General features: G+C 43.0%; 1 long non-coding RNA gene across 1 annotated transcript; it reads left to right on the forward strand.

Annotated features, from left to right (window-relative positions):
- Positions 1–9,124: 9,124 nt before the first annotated feature.
- LOC128794205 (uncharacterized) lies at positions 9,125–15,556 on the forward strand. Its single transcript, XR_008433023.1, has 3 exons — positions 9,125–9,467; positions 13,155–13,324; positions 15,186–15,556. It is a non-coding gene; the product is annotated as an uncharacterized LOC128794205 (long non-coding RNA).
- The last annotated feature ends 2,995 nt before the right edge of the window (positions 15,557–18,551 follow it).

Genomic DNA, 18,551 nt, shown 5'->3' on the forward strand with positions numbered 1-18,551 from the left:
ATAAATGAGAACACCAAGGGCTAAACAACACTTTGAGCTTTACAACAATGATCTCCAGAAAGGAGATGCAATAGCCCAAAGCCTTGCCTATTGCATTTACGATTACAAGAATCTGCAGGTTTCCTCATATCACATTTAGGGGCTTGCATCATGTGAAATCCTATTCATAACAGTCAATGTGCTCCTGAGAAGAATCACTCTCAAAATGTCAATATACTTTTTTGTATTTTTCTATTTAATAAAAAAAGAGACAGCTTCAATTAGTGGGGAATGTTCCATATAAATTAGATTATTTTAAAAGTTCCAGCAATATTAAAAGATATTTTCAGTAAATGAACACTTGTCACTTCAGCAACATTTGTAGCCTTCTAGTTTTCTTTTTTTTTTTTTTTTTTTTTTTTTCTTTTTTTCTTTTTTTCATTTTTTTTTTAATTTCTATACCTGGTCACTTATTCTATATGAGTCAAACCCACACTCATAATTTCTCACTGCAGCTAACAGGAACTATGCCTGCTGAGAAGATGAATAAGAAATATTCAGTATTTATGATCCCACTGCCACTGGGCAGCTCTGTGGATGCTTAAACTTACCCCACAGAGTCCGTACATTGTTGATCCCCAGATCAGTTTAAGTGGGAGTGACTCCACAGAAGGGCAGAGAAGGGCTCAATTTAGAACAACAATTTACCTGTCTTGCCAGAGGAAATCAGGACACTGTGCCCTGGTGATGCACAGACAGCCCAGGCTCCAAGAACGGAATGACCAGCCCCGCCAAGATGAACCATGCTACCTGTTTGGAGATGAAATCCCAAACCTTGCTGTCAGCAGAGAAGGAAAAGCATATTCTTTTCTAGCAGCTTCCTCTCCTCTTCCATTCTCCTGGCCTCCAATCAGTACCAGGACATGAACATTTCCTTTCCTCTGGTTCCATAAAGGAATATTTAACTTTCATTTTAGCAAAAAGCTTTTATTATTAATATTATTATTATATACAGATTTATCAGTGAAACTCTTCAGGGAGAAAGCTTTTGTCATCCGTGAAAGTGCAGCACAAAGAAACCTGCCCTTATCTTACTAATTACTCCAGTGTCTCCCCAAATCCTATCAAGCTGCTTGTTATTAATCAGTTAGAACAGTGTTGCCTGTATGGCAATATAATGTATGCCAGGATGAGATCTGTTTACAGAACTGCAGCTTTGGCACTGAGCAGGGAGGTCCTGATGCCAAGAGAAGCAGGCTTGCTGCAGTCTATCAGCCAGATCAGGAGCCAGCAGACACTTGAGATTTCAGGCATTGGATCCAGAGGGCTGTGGATGTCATGGCCACATCTACCTTTCCCACATTGTCCTTAAAATAACAGCATATTTTGAACAGAAGAAAAGGCTTTGGGATAGATGTAGATGTAAGTCTCTTGGAGGTATCAAACACTATGGTGCACACTTGATGTCACAAGAAAAGAATGAGGCTCTTCTACCTGCACCTTGACTTCATGCCTGTATCCCAGCATGCAGTAAAACTGAGAAAATCTTATCACCAAGTTGTTTTACTGTCACCACTCTGAAGTATCTCTATGACAATATATGGATAATGAAAGGGGCGAAAGTTATTCTTTCAGTCCTATTCAACTAGCATCTTCTCTGGTGGAAGGTGAGAAATTCACTAAAGAACTTACTGACCCAAGGCACAAAATACTGCTAATGCATTAACCAGTGGCATGGCTTCCCTTCTCAGAGGAGTGTGAGCAAGCTCCTCTCAGATGGGTTAGTGCCAGGGTCTTGACTTAACTCTTCAAGAAAATTCCTGCTTAAGGCAAGTGCTCTGAGAAAAGCTGCTGCAATGAAAACAGAGAGCAAAGCAAATCTGCAGCATTCCTCTGATAGTCAAGTGTCTACTAAGGAAAAAGCTGCACACATTGATGAAGAAAGTCGAACCATAAAGTTTTGCTAGAAAGTGATTGTAATTTTTTTTCCAAGCATAAAAATAACAGTCTAAACCAGAACTGCTTTCTTGGGGTGGAGGTGAGGAGATATATAAGAAACAAGAGAAGTATTATGTGATCTTTCTCTTGAGACATCCTTCTACTTTGTGGCAATCAGCAGCTCTGAGTGAAGATGCAGCTGAACCCATTCCTCTTCCCACAAGAATGTCAAAACACTTTGTTAACTGTGGCAGGTCAAGTTTCATAGCCAGGCTGAAAAACAGAAAATTATTACTATTGCTCTTTACAGGCCATGAAACTGAGACACAGACAGATGAAAGAACTTGCCTACAGTCTATTAGGGGCAACACTGAGGAGGAAATCCAGGAAACCTTGTGGCTCATCATCTGCTTTGTGCATCATTTCATTTTCTTTCCCCAAAAGGCAATGCAGTGTTACAGGTACACTGCACTTAATGAATATGTTCCAAGCTATAGCCCACAGTAATCTCACCACAGTCTTTGGCCTTATTTTCTTCAATGATCAACATTGCCTCTTTCATTTTACACGTTACTCCTTTCCCATTTTAGGTTCAGTATTTCCAGTCTGAAAAGATACTGATTTTCCAAGAGAAAAAAATAGAAGTAATTCTGCTGACTTCAAATACAAGCTGGTCTGAGTCTATTTCAATGAAGGAAGAATATTGGCTAGATATATAGAGTTATCCTCTATTCAAGGTGTGCTGTGGGATCTTAAATATCCATCTGGACAGGACATGGAGACAGCAGATGGGACTTCAGTTTAGCATTTATACTAGCAGCAGCATTCAGGGAGTCAGTGAGCCTCTGAGTCCAAGTCCCAGCCCTAGCTTACTAAAACCTAAGCTGACCTTCTAGCCAAGGAGCAAAAGTACTGTTGAGTCAGCTGTATAACAATGCAGAGGGAGATGGCAATGGCTCATAAATCTGTTTTGTATTTTAGCATGCCATTAAACCGCTCATAATTAGGACAAAGCACAGGATGAAACCCTAGGCAGGCACTGATGCTGCCCTTATTACCTGTGGATTGATTCTCCTCTCGCTCATGCTGGCGTTACATCCGTGATTTGCTGGTGTTCCTCTGGTTTACTTTGCTGCAGTGAGGGTATGAATCTGGCCCAGAGCTCTAATATCCATTCTAATTTAATTCGTGTCTCTGTCTCCACATGGGAATTCTCATCTAGACACAGCCCCCTCTGGGCCCTGTGCTATTTCCAAATATAGGACCCTTTCCCATTTGTACTGAATTGGGTGGGAAACCCACCTACCTCTATTCATTCACATGACTTGCATTATATTTTAAGGTTAGATTAAAGATCTTTCCTCTGGCCACAGTCAATTTTAGGTACACTGCATGTTTTATTATTTTGTGTAGTTTTCTTGCACATAAATAAATATATAATGAAGCTAAGCACTTTCACACTTGCTAAGGCATTATGCAGACATTAACTCTTCTAGGCCCCTGGAGGTGAGTAAAGTAGAGAACATTACTTGCTTCTCTATCTAGGTCTATCCAGTGCCTTCCATAGACAAATAGGTACACATTGGATTTTACAAACAGATAAAATGAGGCTGGGAGATTAAAGAGCAAATTGTACAAGGATAAGGAAGAGTATGACCCAGAGAAATCTGCATGCACTTCTTGCAGCTGAAAACTGCAGAGAACCCACGCCCCAGTGTACCACAAAACTGAGCTCTCAGCATCCAACTTTGGATACAAGTTAGATGCAGAGCCAAGGCCAATGGATTTATGATCCATGATGATCACTTCCTAATTTTACCCCATGAGGGATATGCTTTCAGAAGGCAGACAGCTCAGAAGATTTATGGAGATTGTTGCTTTTCTTTGGGGCCTATGCCAAGTGTTCTGGTGTGTGGCTAGAGATGGATATGTAGTGATTTGCCCAAGGTAAAGCAACAAAACAGGCCAAGGAACTGAATCCCAGAGGTGCTCCAATCATAATTCTGCAGGGCAGCACTATTGCAGTGGTGTTCTTTTCTTCTACTGATTGACAGATTCACCTCATATATGTCCTTACAACCCTAGAAACAAAAAACCTCTGAAATGAACCATTCCCCTACTCCAGCAACCCCAGCTGTCGCAGATGATACCCCAGAACATCACTCCATGAATAAATACCTTGGAATATCTAAGGAACAAACCTGTTGGGGAAGGAGGAAACAAAGTGCCATGGCATAACCTTGGTTGAGCATTTGTTGCCAAACCCCTTTGTGCCCTGCCAGAGAACATGGGCTTGCTAGAGCCTGAAGCTCCCAGCTGTTAGTTCTAGAGAACCAAGCTCAGTCCCTGCTGTGTTGGCCAGGATGGAGGCCAATCAGAACACGAGGCAAATCCTTTTAATATGTTGCATATCATTGCAGTAATCCAAGACAAATCTCAGAAAAGAATGTGACTTTTGCAAGAGTATTTTTGTCGCTGCAAAAATTAGTCCAGCAAAGAAACAGCAAAATTATCTTAGCAGCATTGAAGTTGCCTGTCAGCCTTGGAGTGAGAATCCCTGAGCAGGAGTCTGAGGACTCCACATTATCCACGTGGATTCCAAGGAATGCTGCAGATTCTGCTGACTTTTCTACATGAAGGCAGAAAACTACTATACCACTCAGCACCAACGCAGAGTTTACTCTTCTGTTCCAGGAGACCAGCTCCATTTGTTGTAAAAACCTTACACACGTGTGCACATACCACAGCTTCTTTATAGCTCTGTCTTCCAAGGTCTAATGGCATATGCTGAAAATGTCTGCAAGCTTTTAATTTTGCTATTATCAAATTTAGAAATACACTCTCTTAAAGCATAAAAGCTGAGGTTCAAATGACTCCAGATTATACCAATTAAATAAAAACAATAAATATTTCCAGGCACAATAAAATGCAGTTTGGTGAGAAGAAGAAGTCCCTGCAGCATTACCACTAAGGGCAGAAGGTGGCCTAGTGGGAAAAAAATGGAAGTGCTGGTTGACAGCACTGGTTGGCACTGGCCCAGGTGTGCCCAGGTGGCCAAGAAGGCCAATGGCATCCAGGTGTGTATCAGAAACAGTGCTGCCAGCAGGACAAAGGAGGTGATAACCCTCTGTAATTGGCACTGGTGAGGCCACACCTTGAACCATGTGTCCAGTTCTGGGCCCCTCACTGCAAGAAAGATACCGAGGTGCTGGAGCCTGTCCAGAGAAGGGGAAAGGAACTAGGAAAGAGTTTAGCGAGAACGTCTTATGAGGAGCAGGTGAGGGAGATGGGGGTTTTTAGTCTGGAGAAAAAGAGGCTTGGGAGGGGCCTTAATGCTCTCTACAACTCCCTCAAAGGAGGTTGTAGCCAGGTGGGAGTCAGCCTCTTCTCCCTGGTAACAAGCAACAGGAGCAGAGACCATGGCCTCAAGCTGTTGCCAGGGGAGGTCCAGGCTGGACATTAGGAAGAACTTCTTCACAGGAAGGGTTGTCAGGTGTTGGAAGGGGCTGCCTAGGGATGGAGTCACCATCCCTGGAGGTGTTCAAGAAACAACTGGACATGCCACTTTGTGACATGGTCTAGTTGTCATGAGGTGACTGGTCAAAGGTCAGACTTGATGATCTTGGAGGTCTTTCCTAACCTTAATGATTTTGTGATTCTATGTGAAAATTGTGAGAAGTCAATGACTATGACTGCCCGTTAAATAACTAACACCAAATCCTGACTCAGTTGCCAAGAAAGTGCTATAGATCAAATCAGAAATTTCCCCTCACCTAGTGAAGGCAGGAAAATCAGCCCTCTTTCACCTGGGGCAATCCACACCATTCTCTGGGTTTCTCTATTTCCATTACACAGTAGAGAGCTATTCCAATGGAATAGGTAGATTCTGACTCCTTTAAACATGTTCTCAGGGTATTAAAGTTCAAAAGCTGGAAAAAAAGTGACTTAAAAACATACTAAATAAAATGCTGCTTGCAAAAATCTCTGAATTAGAAGAATGTCTTACACAATGAAAATATGCAGATGAAATCTGTAATGAACAAAAAAATAATTTAAATTGTTCCCTGAGGAAAATAACCCAAAGCATATCTCCTTAAAACAGCAAAGAAATTCCCAGAAACAAAAAACAATTTACCTCTTTCTTTTTTTTTTTGGAAAACAAAACTGCAATTCACACACTGCAGAATGGTTTACTCTGTAAGCCATTCTGGAAAATAAAAACAGTGCTTGACACAGAATCTGAACTTACCAGTACAGCCCTAATTTCTAACATCCGAACTCTTATCTTTTGTAATTTTAAATGAAAAGTCTGAACACCCTTAATAGTATCTAACACTTCTACAACACTTTGCACCTTTAAGTCTTAAAATGCCTTACAAAGGTTGGAGACATTATCTCCATTTTAAAAAAAGGTAAACAAGCATGGAGAGCCAGTATGCCCAGACCCACAAAGCAGACTGGGAGCAGACACACTGCAATGATCCATTCTCCCGTGTGTACTAGTCCTGAGGAAATTAGCATTCCCTTTAATTGCATTTTTATTTCCTTTTAGAGAGCACATAGGAATATCTGGAAATTTAGCAGCAATTTTAAAAAGTGCTTTTGGGGAAAAGGAAGATTTTAGTCACTCATTATGTGGCTAAATTAATGCACATAGAAGCACACTCTTATGAATATAAAACATGGCATACATCCACATTCTAGGCTATTTAATATTTGCTCTGAAACTCTGAATCAGATCAAATCCCTCAACTCAGTATTGTTTACAATTTATTTCAATTTCAATTTATGAGACAACACAGAGGTTCTGTTCTGTTTATAAGTGGCTGTGCCATGCTGATGCCACCTTCAACACAACTTTTGTAGTCCTCTGCCACACAAAGTTCCTGATACTTTCTGAATTTGAGTACCTACCCATCCCAACTTTGAAGGGAAAGCTGAATCACTTTCACAGTACGTTTCAAGGCATATATTTAACACAACAATAATTTCAGAGCTTTTCCTTACCACTTTATGTCTCTCTCAAGCTTAATTCAGGAACTTAACAGCATCCATTGATTATCTGGTTACAGCGTCACTTTCCATACATTCATATATGCAAGTGTTATTATATACATATTGAGCTACAAATCAATTTCACAAACATTTCTAGGCTTAGAACATAAACTCCCCTGCAAATTAGAAAGAACTTTGGGCACCTTGACAAGGCAATGTTGAAGGACAAGAATACTCATCACACGAATTAAAATTGCCCGCAGCTAATTGACCCTTCTATTTCCCTTTGAGTCACAAACATGGGAAGCACATGCTTCCTGAAACATTCCCAGCTTGAGCACTGGCACATTCCTGACACAGGAAACAGCTAACCTATATATTAGTGTCTGGGATAATAGTAGATATTTAACACCTCGTACCAGAAGAAAACAGAAAAACATTTTACCAGGTGGTAGAGCTGGGGTAGGTAGACGAGGTATAATTATACTCACTGGAATTTAGCCAGAAAACTTGATCAAATATACCAAACAGCCTCATTAAAGCTTTAAACAATTGCAAGTACTTTACTTTTTGGTCTTAGGTAAAGACAGTGCCTTGTCTGTGTGTATATTAATACATCGACGAGGTCACTGCAGCTTTCAGGGGAGTTTTAAGGGTTTTTTATAGGTATAAGCACACACTTACCAATATTTGAAGCCAGAGCATCAGTAGAATCTATTTAACACACATTTGCATAAATATACATCCATTTGCATCAGATTATACAAACACATGGTCATTTTCCCTGAGCATTCAGTGCTTGGGCCTCACATTTCATCTCTCCCTAGGGCTCTTCCCTCCCCATCAGCCTTGCGGGGAATGGCCCTCGGAGGAGGGGTGAGCTGCACCATGAGGGAGGCAGCCCCTCAGAGAAGGGAGGAGGGTCCCAGCACTGTGAGGGGAGCAGAGCCCCTCGGAGAAGGGAGGAGGATCCCGGCACCGTGAGGGGAGCAGAGCGCCTCAGAGATGGGAGGGGCATTGTGTCACTGTGAGGGAGCAGAGCGCCTCAGAGATGGGAGGAGGGTCTTGTCACTGTGAGGGGAGCAGAGCACCTCAGAGATGGGAGGAGGGTCCTGTCACTGTGAGGGGAGCAGAGCGCCTCAGAGAAGGGAGGAGGGTCCTGTCACTGTGAGGGGAGCAGAGCACCTCAGAGATGGGAGGAGGGTCCTGTCACTGTGAGGGGAGCAGAGCGCCTCAGAGAAGGGAGGAGGGTCCTGTCACTGTGAGGGGAGCAGAGCGCCTCAGAGATGGGAGGAGGATCCCGGCACTGTGAGGGGAGCAGAGCGCCTCAGAGAAGGGAGGAGGGTCCTGTCACTGTGAGGGGAGCAGAGCCCCTCAGAGATGACGAAAGGGTCCTGTCACTGTGAGGGGAGCAGAGCGCCTCAGAGAAGGGAGGAGGGTCCTGTCACTGTGAGGGGAGCAGAGCCCCTCAGAGATGACGAAAGGGTCCTGTCACTGTGAGGGGAGCCGAGCCCCTCAGAGATGGCAAAAGGGTACCAGCATTGTGAGGGGAGCAGAGCCCCTCAGAGATGACGAAAGGGTACCAGCATTGTGAGGGGAGCAGAGCCCCTCAGAGATGACGAAAGGGTACCAGCATTGTGAGGGGAGCCGAGCCCCTCAGAAACAGTGAGAGAGACCTGGCACTGTCAGGGGAGCCGCCCCTGAGATGGTGAGTCTTGGCACTATGAGGGAAATAGAGCCATGAGGGGAACAGAGCCCCCTGAAGGGGGTCAGTCCCAAGAGAATGAGGGGAAAGGCCCTTGAAGGGGGAGAGCCCCAAGGCTGCAAGTACAGTAGTATCCCAGAGCAGGAGCTCTGAGGTGAGCAGGTTTTAAAGAGCAGCTGCCTTGGAACCATCTGAAGAGAAGATGGAGGGTGTGGAGGTACCTGTGATAGAAGGGGAGCTGGTCAGACTTGCCTGAGTTTTGCAGTGCTGGGAGGAAGAAGGGCCAGAGAAGGGCAAGTAGCACAGCCAGGGTGCCCTTTTGGAAGGGCAGGGAGCATATCCAGGTGTGGTCTTTGTAAGGGTAGCCCCATGTCCTCAGGTGGGTTTGGTGTGTGAAAGGGAATAGGGCCCTGGCTAGGAAGTATTTTTCAGGGCCTTTGAGTGGTAAGGCAGGAATCTGCCTGAAGGAAGAAATGACAGCCCACCCCTCCTGAGGAGTAGCTTCACATTTCCCCTGTGGAAATGTGACAGCGATCCCACGGGAGTGTCTGCTGAGGTTCACCTGCAGACAACCCAGCTGCTCTGTGAACCCTGCCCTGCCTGAGGGTGTTCTTGTAGCTCAGGTGGCCAAAGTCATGCTCTGTCTGGTCTAACTCTGGATTTGTGAGGCAGGTGGGAGGTCAAGAGAGGCCCTGCCTTGCACCTGGATATCAGGGCCAGTACCTGTCTGTGAGAAGCATTCCTGTTTGAAATGCAAGGGCAGTGAGAAATCCCAGCACTCTGCTCCTGAGAAAGCTGTTCTGGAGGCCAGCAGATGGGAAATGCCATGACCAGGAGGAAAATGAATGAGGTAGGCTGTGGTCAGCAGGATGCCGATCATTCTGAGCAAAATTATCTTTAGGGTTACAGTGGTATCTCTAGGGATGTTGCACTGAGACAATAAAGTAGTTCTGGGCTTATTGCAGTGTGATTAATATCTAAATCTCAAAAACAATGGTTTTGTGGTTAAGGCATGGGACAGTACTTCAGCAACTGTGGCTTCAGTCCTTTTTCCCTGATTGGCACTTTAGACAAACTAGAGCAAGTCTGTTAATTTATCTGTGTTTGAGTTGAACATCTGCAATTTTTTTACTATGCCAGTTAAATCATTGATGTTTCTTCCTCTCTAATTGTACAGCACCCACTGCAGTGTTTATCAGCTGTTCTCAGTGTGCTTCCAAGGGGGCTAAATTTACTGCGGAAAGTCACTTGGGCAAACAAGGCTTTATAAATTATAATTTTGTTTAATTGTAAATGTTTATGGTATAACAGATGAAGGTGAGAAAATGGGAAAAATATACCTATATAGAAATTCTTAAAATTGAAAGGTTCCCAAAACCTTGTACTAGGGGGAATTAGATATTTAAATGGCACTGTTGAGTAATATTAAAAATAGTTTCAGTACTCATGGCTTGTAGAAGTCTCTCACGACCCTGCAAATGATTTCTCTCTGTACTGATTTTGTCCTTTTCCCATTCACTGAGCAATGATTATTTCCCATGCTTTTAAATGGAGCTGAAATTAGCTTGGTTATTTTTGTTTAACAACAACAACCTCAATGCATGTTGTGCTTTTTATCCTGCTAAAAGAGCTTTGTTTGTTCCCTGGCATTGGAGATGATGTCAGCAAAGCTCCTGGAAGAGCAACTGCTGTTAGCTAATTGCTGTCTGCTTCACAACTAGCAAAGGTAGGAATAAAGCCAAGGAACCTTTGTGGCCCCACAGAATGTAACCTGTACATTCAGTGGTGTGACTCATCACAATGCAGTAGCATGAAGTAGGCATGAAGTACTTAAGATAGTTTTCAGAATTAAGTTATTCTTCTGCTCAGTAACAATAGTAGTAATATGTAGACAATTCCTGCTTTTTGGGTTCAGAGGTCCAACTTTTGAGTAAAATGCAGGAAATGGGAATATCTGAAAGGATGAGCTCATTTACACAGTCTGGCAGGGGTTTGCACTTGGGGTTGATTTTTTTCACTTCACATAAGGGCAAAAAACTGCAACTTTGTTTGTTCTGTTGGGAGCATCATTCATCTATTTAGGACCTTATCAATCCAATACATGCATCCCATTTCTACTAAAATCAATGAGACAGGGCCTGAGAAATGAGGGCAGAAGATAAATACTGTGAAGACAGAAGAAAATGTCTTCTTTAATTCCTGCTGGCAGCAGTTCATTGTGTCATGCAGAGTGCTAAGGTCTAATTGCATAGAGATGGGCAGCCCTCATACAGGAGTTTATCTCTTTTGGCAGACGAGTAACTGGGAGAACCGTGACTCCTCAACTCTGCAGGCCCATGAACCAAAGGGTTAATTTTTATTCCTGCTGTGGATTCTCAGGCTCTCTGAGAATCTGCATTCAGATTCTCCAGCAGTGAAGAAGAGGGCAGGTTTTTCCCTTCCAGGCTTTCATTATGTTGCAGTTTTCATGATTTTCCAGGGCTGCTGGGTTCATGAAAATTAATGCAATTCTGCTAGACTGTTTCCTTCGCTTGTGATGTGCCCTGATGCATTATGAAACCATTCAAGGGACTGAAATTTCCCTTCCACTGAATTTGAACCAACAGCATTTGATTTGTGCTGTTTCCGGAGACTTCCTTATGACTCTGCTATTCTTCTATGGAGCCCAAGAGAATGAACTGGAGAAGTCTTCTATGCTTGAGACCCTCTCCTCCAAAGCTTATTCCCATTTGATGGCATCAGCTCACTTTGCTGGGAAGTGTTACATGTACTCAACAGGCAGATTTTGCAGATACGCCTGTTCTGTAAGATTTCCAAACCATATGTTGTCCTTTCTCTTCCTGGGTAAGGTGATGACAACAGACAGTGAACAGGGAATACTTACCAGACTGGAGTTTTCAAAGGCAACCAGAGACAAGAGCAATTGGTGCAATGGTAACAGAACAGTTTCTTCTCTGATGAGTACTGTTAAGTCCTCCAGTGATAGTACCTTAGCTGATGCTAAGCTCAATTTTAGCTGGAGGAATTTCCACTGAAGGCATGGGTTTATTCTAGTGCTTTATTGATTGCTATAAAGTAGTTCTGTATTTCAGAGAAAATCTTCTATCAGGCACCTAGAGTTTGGATTTCTTGATTATGTCATGCCTGTGTCTCGTAGGAAAAAGTAAACCTTGAGGAAGAGAAAAGTTGATTTTGAATGTAAAGGAACATGAAAAATCAGGACAGAGTTTGATCACATTTACTAGAGAGGAATAGGTGTTTCACTCAGAGCTGTCAGGTAAACCCATGTGAAGAGATGTTCAGCCTTAATATGAGGGTGATTGGGAGCTGTGAGCTATTTTCAAAATGAGCCAGTGTCTATGTATATATACAGCAGGCCAGGATGACCAGTCCTGGAGGGCCAAATGAGCATGATGATAAGGTTTTATTTTTAGAATTTCAATGTATGCTTTGAATATATGGGCTCCATCCAGAATTCCTTCCCTGTCTTCTGACAGTGCTGTCTAGGTGTTCAATCAGATGGCAGTAAAAATGGGGGCACAATTCTGGCTTTTCACAGGGGCTCCTGTCTTTAATAGATAAAGAGATGTTGCACAGGATAAAGCATAGCCCTCTAAATCTGAAGTAGCTGAAGGATGCCAGTATGTGCTGCAATCACATTCCTGATTGCAGTGTAGTCATACCTGCAGAGAGGAATGAGCTCAGGAGTGCCCCAACTCCATCATTCACTTTTCAACATCAGGTGGATAAAGGGCTCTTCCAAGGACTTCTCCCCTGCCTGACTCTTCTGCATTACTGGATTTCTACCTACTGGTTCAGTAACCTGCAAAGATGGCCAAGGGGCAACTTACCTCCCTTCCCCTCCTCTGTTCTCTCCTGATGAACTTGCTGAAAGGGCAGATAAAAATTCCAGTGAGTGTCTCCTTATAAATTTGGAGTGGGTAAGGGACCTCTTCCAGCACCCTCTTAATTTTTTAGTGGTTTCCTCAACAGTCCCAAAACACTCTTGTGACTTTTCAAGTAGGTAAATGAGCTAATTCCTGTCTCTTCAGGTATTTCCAAGTAGAAATCAGGTAAGCACCACCTATTCCAGCGATTATATGCCTGTTCTCTACTGTGTTCCCCTTCTCATCTGCTGGGATGCTTCGTACTGTTTAGCAGTATGTGAATAGCAGGGTGCTTATGACATGCTGACATCTACTTAGATCTTGCAGCTGAAAACTCTGGTTCTACAGAGAAAATTGCTGTAATTTCAGGTATAAATGCATGGAAATTCTTGGTATCAGTACTGTTCTGTCTTTATAATGGTGCCTGATGATTTTTTTTGGAGGAATGGGGTGACACTGTGTGAGTAAGAATTTGGAAGGGTTATTTGGTGGTTGAGTAAGTGGCCATTGGGTAAACTGTAGCTGAAGTGTCTCAGATATACATTTCTGCTGCAAGCACAAATAAAAATATCCCAGTGCACATGGCAGGAAATGAACAGCTGGATGAAAATACACTTGGAAGGATTGGTCTCAGCTTCTCTCTTTCACAGGACATGGTGGCAGTGTCTCAGTGGGCTGCTGTGACAATGAGCTGCACCTCCATCTGATGCTCTGATGAATCTTCCAGGGAATATTGTCCAGAGTTGTTGGACTGTGGGCTAAGCACCAACAACCTGAGCTGCCTGTAGTCCTGACCCAGCAATGGAACACTGACATTCTGGTATGTGAGTAGCCATTAGCAGCCCTTCCTTCCTTCCTTCCTTCCTTCTTTCCTTCCTTCCTTCCTTCCTTCCTTCCTTCCTTCCTTCCTTCCTTCCTTCCTTCCTTCCTTCCTTCCTTCCTTCCTTCCTTCCTTCCTTCCTTCCTTCCTTCCTTCCTTCCTTCCTTCCTTCCTTCCTTCCTTCCTTCCTTCCTTCCTTCCTTCCTTCCTTCCTTCCTTCCTTCCTTCCTTCCTTCCTTCCTTCCTTCCTTCCTTCCTTCCTTCCTTCCTTCCTTCCTTCCTTCCTTCCTTCCTTCCTTCCTTCCTTCCTTCCTTCCTTCCTTCCTTCCTTCCTTCCTTCCTTCCTTCCTTCCTTCCTTCCTTCCTTCCTTCCTTCCTTCCTTCCTTCCTTCCTTCCTTCCTTCCTTCCTTCCTTCCTTCCTTCCTTCCTTCCTTCCTTCCTTCCTTCCTTCCTTCCTTCCTTCCTTCCTTCCTTCCTTCCTTCCTTCCTTCCTTCCTTCCTTCCTTCCTTCCTTCCTTCCTTCCTTCCTTCCTTCCTTCCTTCCTTCCTTCCTTCCTCCCTTCCTCCCTTCCTCCCTTCCTCCCTCCCTCCCTCCCTCCCTCCCTTCCCTGTACTTTCCTTTCTTCACAATTCTAACTGCTTCACATTTTTCAATGTGAAAGGATCAATAGGGAACCATCAAAGAAATGGTGTAAGGACTCATTTATTTCCAAAGTTTTTTCTTTCTTTTGTCATTGTTAATTGGATTGCTTGTAGCCAGTGGGCTTTTGATCCACTTAGCTGCCCTGATGGCAGGGGAATGGAGAGGAAAGGAGAGAGTATTTAAAATGCTATAAATCATGTAGAGATGCTGAAGGGTTTATAATGATCAATAAAACAAACAATTATCCTGTCATTACCCAATACACTGTCATGATGGCTTCAAGCACTGGCAAGGAAAATATAAATAATAGTAGCATGTATAAAAAGGAAAAAATCTGAAGCCTCATTTGTGATGGCAAAATCCACAGCCCAGTAAAATAAGGCTCCCATCTTAGAGCATGCCTGAGGTAGAACTCACCTGCAATTAGTTAATACTGGTTTTACTTCTGTTCAAGAAACAGCTTTACACTTTTAGTAGAATTATGGCTCTGAGAACACCTATCACTGTACAGAGTGAGCGCCAGACCCTGCTCTGGAGTGTTTCAATTAAAGCCGAAGCAACAAGAAGTCAATATTCTTCACTATCTCTTCACTATGGGAGGTACAGGTGATTGAGGACTACAGTAGTTTCTGTTTCCACAGAATACACAAGTTCAGGCTGAGGTTTGCCTCTCTTTGGATTCCTAAAAGAGACTCCATGGGTGCTTCTCAGACTTGAAGTGTCTTTCCCAAATTTCAGTTGGTGGCAAAACTTCTGTTGTAGTTTCAAATAGTGCATATTTAATTAATCATTTTATAGACACTGCTGAACCAACATACCAAAAAAGAAACAAAAGAGCAAGCTTTGAACACTAGCATCACTGAAAACAAGCGGATTGCCAAGTGATGAGGCAGTCCCAACTCCCTGCCCTCGTAGTGCCTGTGCACTCCTTAGGTACGAATTGGACCTGTGCCACTGTAGTCTCTGCCTCTTCCCCTGCTTCAGTGAAGGCATGTCCAACCTACAGCTACACGTGTGGTGAAGATTTGTCCCACCTAACAACTGATAAAATTAAAGATTTTGGTGGGATTAAGTGCTTTGCTGAGAACTTTGTTGGGGCATAAAGTGGAGTTATAGCAAATAGCCACAGCACCAGTTCCTTTCTCTGCAGATGGGAAGCAACTCTACCCATGACTATTGTCCCATCTTACAGTATCATGATGAATTCACTTCTACAGGTCCATTGCCATGGCCCCGGATCTGATTACATGGCATGTACACATCATGTTGGCAAACAAGCTAGATGTATCCTTTTATTAAAGGTCCATCCCCACTGGACATCTCTCACAGCAAAATAGTTGCTTTGTACCAGCAAACAGCCTGTGTGAATCTTGAGCGTTCTCTGGTTTCCATGGAAATCTGCCAGCCCAGCAGTGGGTCTGGAAGACCAGCAGGGAAAAAGTTAATACAATTGAATGCAGAGAAGAAAAAGCATTGAACTTTTCAGTGGTATTTTTCTGTTTCATTTTTTCAAATGCAAGTGCTTAAAACGATATATTTATAACAGCTGGAGGAGTTTTATAGTGCTGTAAAATGCGGAGTTTTACAGACTTATAACCTGTTGTGTAAGGGGTGGGGGGGATGTTGCTATGGAACAAAAGTAATGATGTCACATTATTAGTACTTTTGTCTTCAATGTACCTGGCTGCTGGAAAATTACAGTGTTTGCAACAGACTTTGCAAAGATAAACACCCAAAATTTGAAACAATAGCCACATAGTAACTTGTTAAAAAATTAAACCCACTCACAGAAGCCATTTCTTTGTTCTGGTATCTCTTGTGCTGGAGGAATAGGAATGGCATGTCACAACCAACCCTATGCCTATACAGGATGTGTTTCAACCTTCACCTACTTTCTCTTCACGCAGCCCCTCCTTGGGAAATAGATGGGCTGATATAGTGCAGTTGTGGCTCCTTAGTTCTATATGGTCTTTAGCAAATGTTCCTTGAGCTCTGCTTCCTCTTCCTGTCAGAGAATAGGGATCTGGAAGAGCCTCTGGGAGACAGAAAGAAGGTGAGAATAGAATATTTGAATGATGCGCATCTCAATACTGTCATCAGACTGAGATTAACCCTGTCTGTGGGAGTTTCTCTATAGTCACTGTTACCTTTACTTTGACATTTCCTGAACATTCTGGTTGGGGTTCAGTCCTCACACTCTACATACATGGAATCACATCTCCTTCATTGGGAGTAAGAGAGGGCTAGAGTGCTCCAGACATTTGAAATTACTTAATAACACCATTGCTTCTGGATATGAGCTGACTTTCACAGAGCTGCTCCAGCACTGCTGCACTCAGTGACCTCTCAAGTACATCTGTTTCCAGGGGATCCCATTTAGCAGGGCACAGCTCTATGCAAATATGCAGGGACAATCTATTGCTGAAGTGATCTTGCTTTCTTAATATAGCACTCTGCTTCAGCTGCTATGTCTGTGTCAGGGTCTGCTGGAGATTATTGGCTGTGCTCAGTGTGCATGGCTATTCCAGACCCAGTCTAGACTGTTTACAAACAGTAGAGATACTCTGTATCTGTAATAGTTTTTCTGCAATTTAGAGAAACATTTCATGGCTGATATAGAGTTGTCAACAATAAGTGGAAACCTCAGCCCCAAGAGCTTACACTTTAAATAGAAAGCAAGGGCAAGGGAATGATTATTCATCCTCAGTTTGCAGATGAGTAGCTAGTGCATACTGAAACTAAATGTCTTGTCAAAGATTATGCAGGCAATCTGTGAATGAGCTGAAACCTGAACTCAAACCTCCTTGTCCCAGCTTGGTATTGTATTTCCTCTACTTGCTGCTTGTATCTTATTTTACCTTCTTGATATAGCTAGCCTCAAAGCTGCCAGTGATTGAGAGCTTTCCTACATTTTAAAATTGCGTGTTGGGAAGAGCAAAGTGCAAGGGATGAGTCTAACAGCAAACATTTATTGGCTATACAGGCAATGAAGACACCACCTGTTCTCTCACAGCGGGTTAACCACTGCCTGCTGAAATTCACAGACATCAATTTATTGATTTCATCAGGTGCTCCATAAAGCCTTTATTAGTCTGTCTAAGGTGCTTAAGCTAGAACACATCAATGTAGGTTTGTATATCTAAGTGCTTGCATTGTTTATCATACTTATTTTCATAATACTTCATTTGGCAGAAGAGTTTTGCTGTTTCATTTAACACAAGGAGGACTGAAGCTCAGAGAGATCAGATGACTTGTACCAAAGTACACACAGGCAGTGGCAGAGGAGGGAGTTGGATCTGGGACTCTGAAGTTCCAGGCTTGTACCTTCAGCAGTGACTGATCCCTCAGCCTGCTTGGCTGCCTCTTCAAGGAGTTCCACTTTGCTCAAGAGACAGCAGAACAGATAGTTATCTACAAAGGGAGGGAAGGACAACCTGCAGATATGGCTGCCTGGATATGTTCTTTCATTTTGGTTCCTTTCCTAGAAGAAAATTAAGAAAAACTATGATTTAGAAGAAGTAAAATAGACCTATAGCAGCTGGGCAATCCAACTTCCTCCTGAGATTTGAGCTATTCCTTGCAATTCAATTAAGAGAGCTTTGGGTTAAGCCTGCTGGCAGTGAAGTTGATTCTGATCCAGGCTCAGGCATCTCACTGCCTGTTGTGTGGCCTTGGCTGTGCCAGTATATCTCCCTGTACCTTGGCTTGTCCAGCTACAGAATGTGGATTGCACTGCCCAGTGAGAAGGGCCTGGAACCTTTCAGCATTAGTGCCTCTAAGACACCAAAAGAGATGGAAGAAAAGGGTAAAGGAAAACTCTCTGGAAGTGCACAGCTCCACTGAAGTAAATGGTCATGGAAGATGCACAATCAGAGTTTTAGGGGCCAACATATTTTGGCAAGCTGGCATCCTACAAGAAGCTGCCTTTTGCCTGATAATTATTTGGACCTATCCCTGAGGCTTTGTCACAAGATGAAATGCTCCTTTATAATGCACAGCTGGAAATACTTTATCCCCTCATAGATTTCTTCTATTGCCTGGTATTTCCTAGAGCATCATGCACTACACTGTATAGTAAATCTCTCCTCCATCAGACAGACAGATACAAAACAGAAAGTGACTTATTATTCAGTACCATTATGCCTGTTTTCATAGAAACTAATTATTCTGCATTGTTGTATTAGATACTTTAAGAAAGATTATATTTTTCTTACTTTTGGCTGATAAAAAAAATTAAATCCATCAGTTTTCCTAAACACATTAGAGTAAAGACAGAATTTCTCGTTCTAATTATTAATCAGTCGGATTTGAGGACACAGAATATTTGACTTAAGCTCAATATATGCACGAACAATGTCCCAATATCACATTTTGTATTGAAACAATTTTTCACTTTATTAAAGTCTTTAGGAGAGGAACCCAAGCTGCAGCTCTCGCTCAAGGTCGTGGGAGCTTAACGCAGCCTCATTGGTGTAACAAAGCTTAAATGTTATCTTCAACTTTACAGGCACTACAGGCATCTTCTTCCCTCCCCTCCAAGCCCCTCCTCATGCCTTAGTGTTGTAGGGATAAGATAAGGGAGA

This window comes from Vidua chalybeata, chromosome 12 (assembly GCF_026979565.1).
Source record: "Vidua chalybeata isolate OUT-0048 chromosome 12, bVidCha1 merged haplotype, whole genome shotgun sequence".
Classification (NCBI taxonomy): domain Eukaryota; kingdom Metazoa; phylum Chordata; class Aves; order Passeriformes; family Viduidae; genus Vidua; species Vidua chalybeata.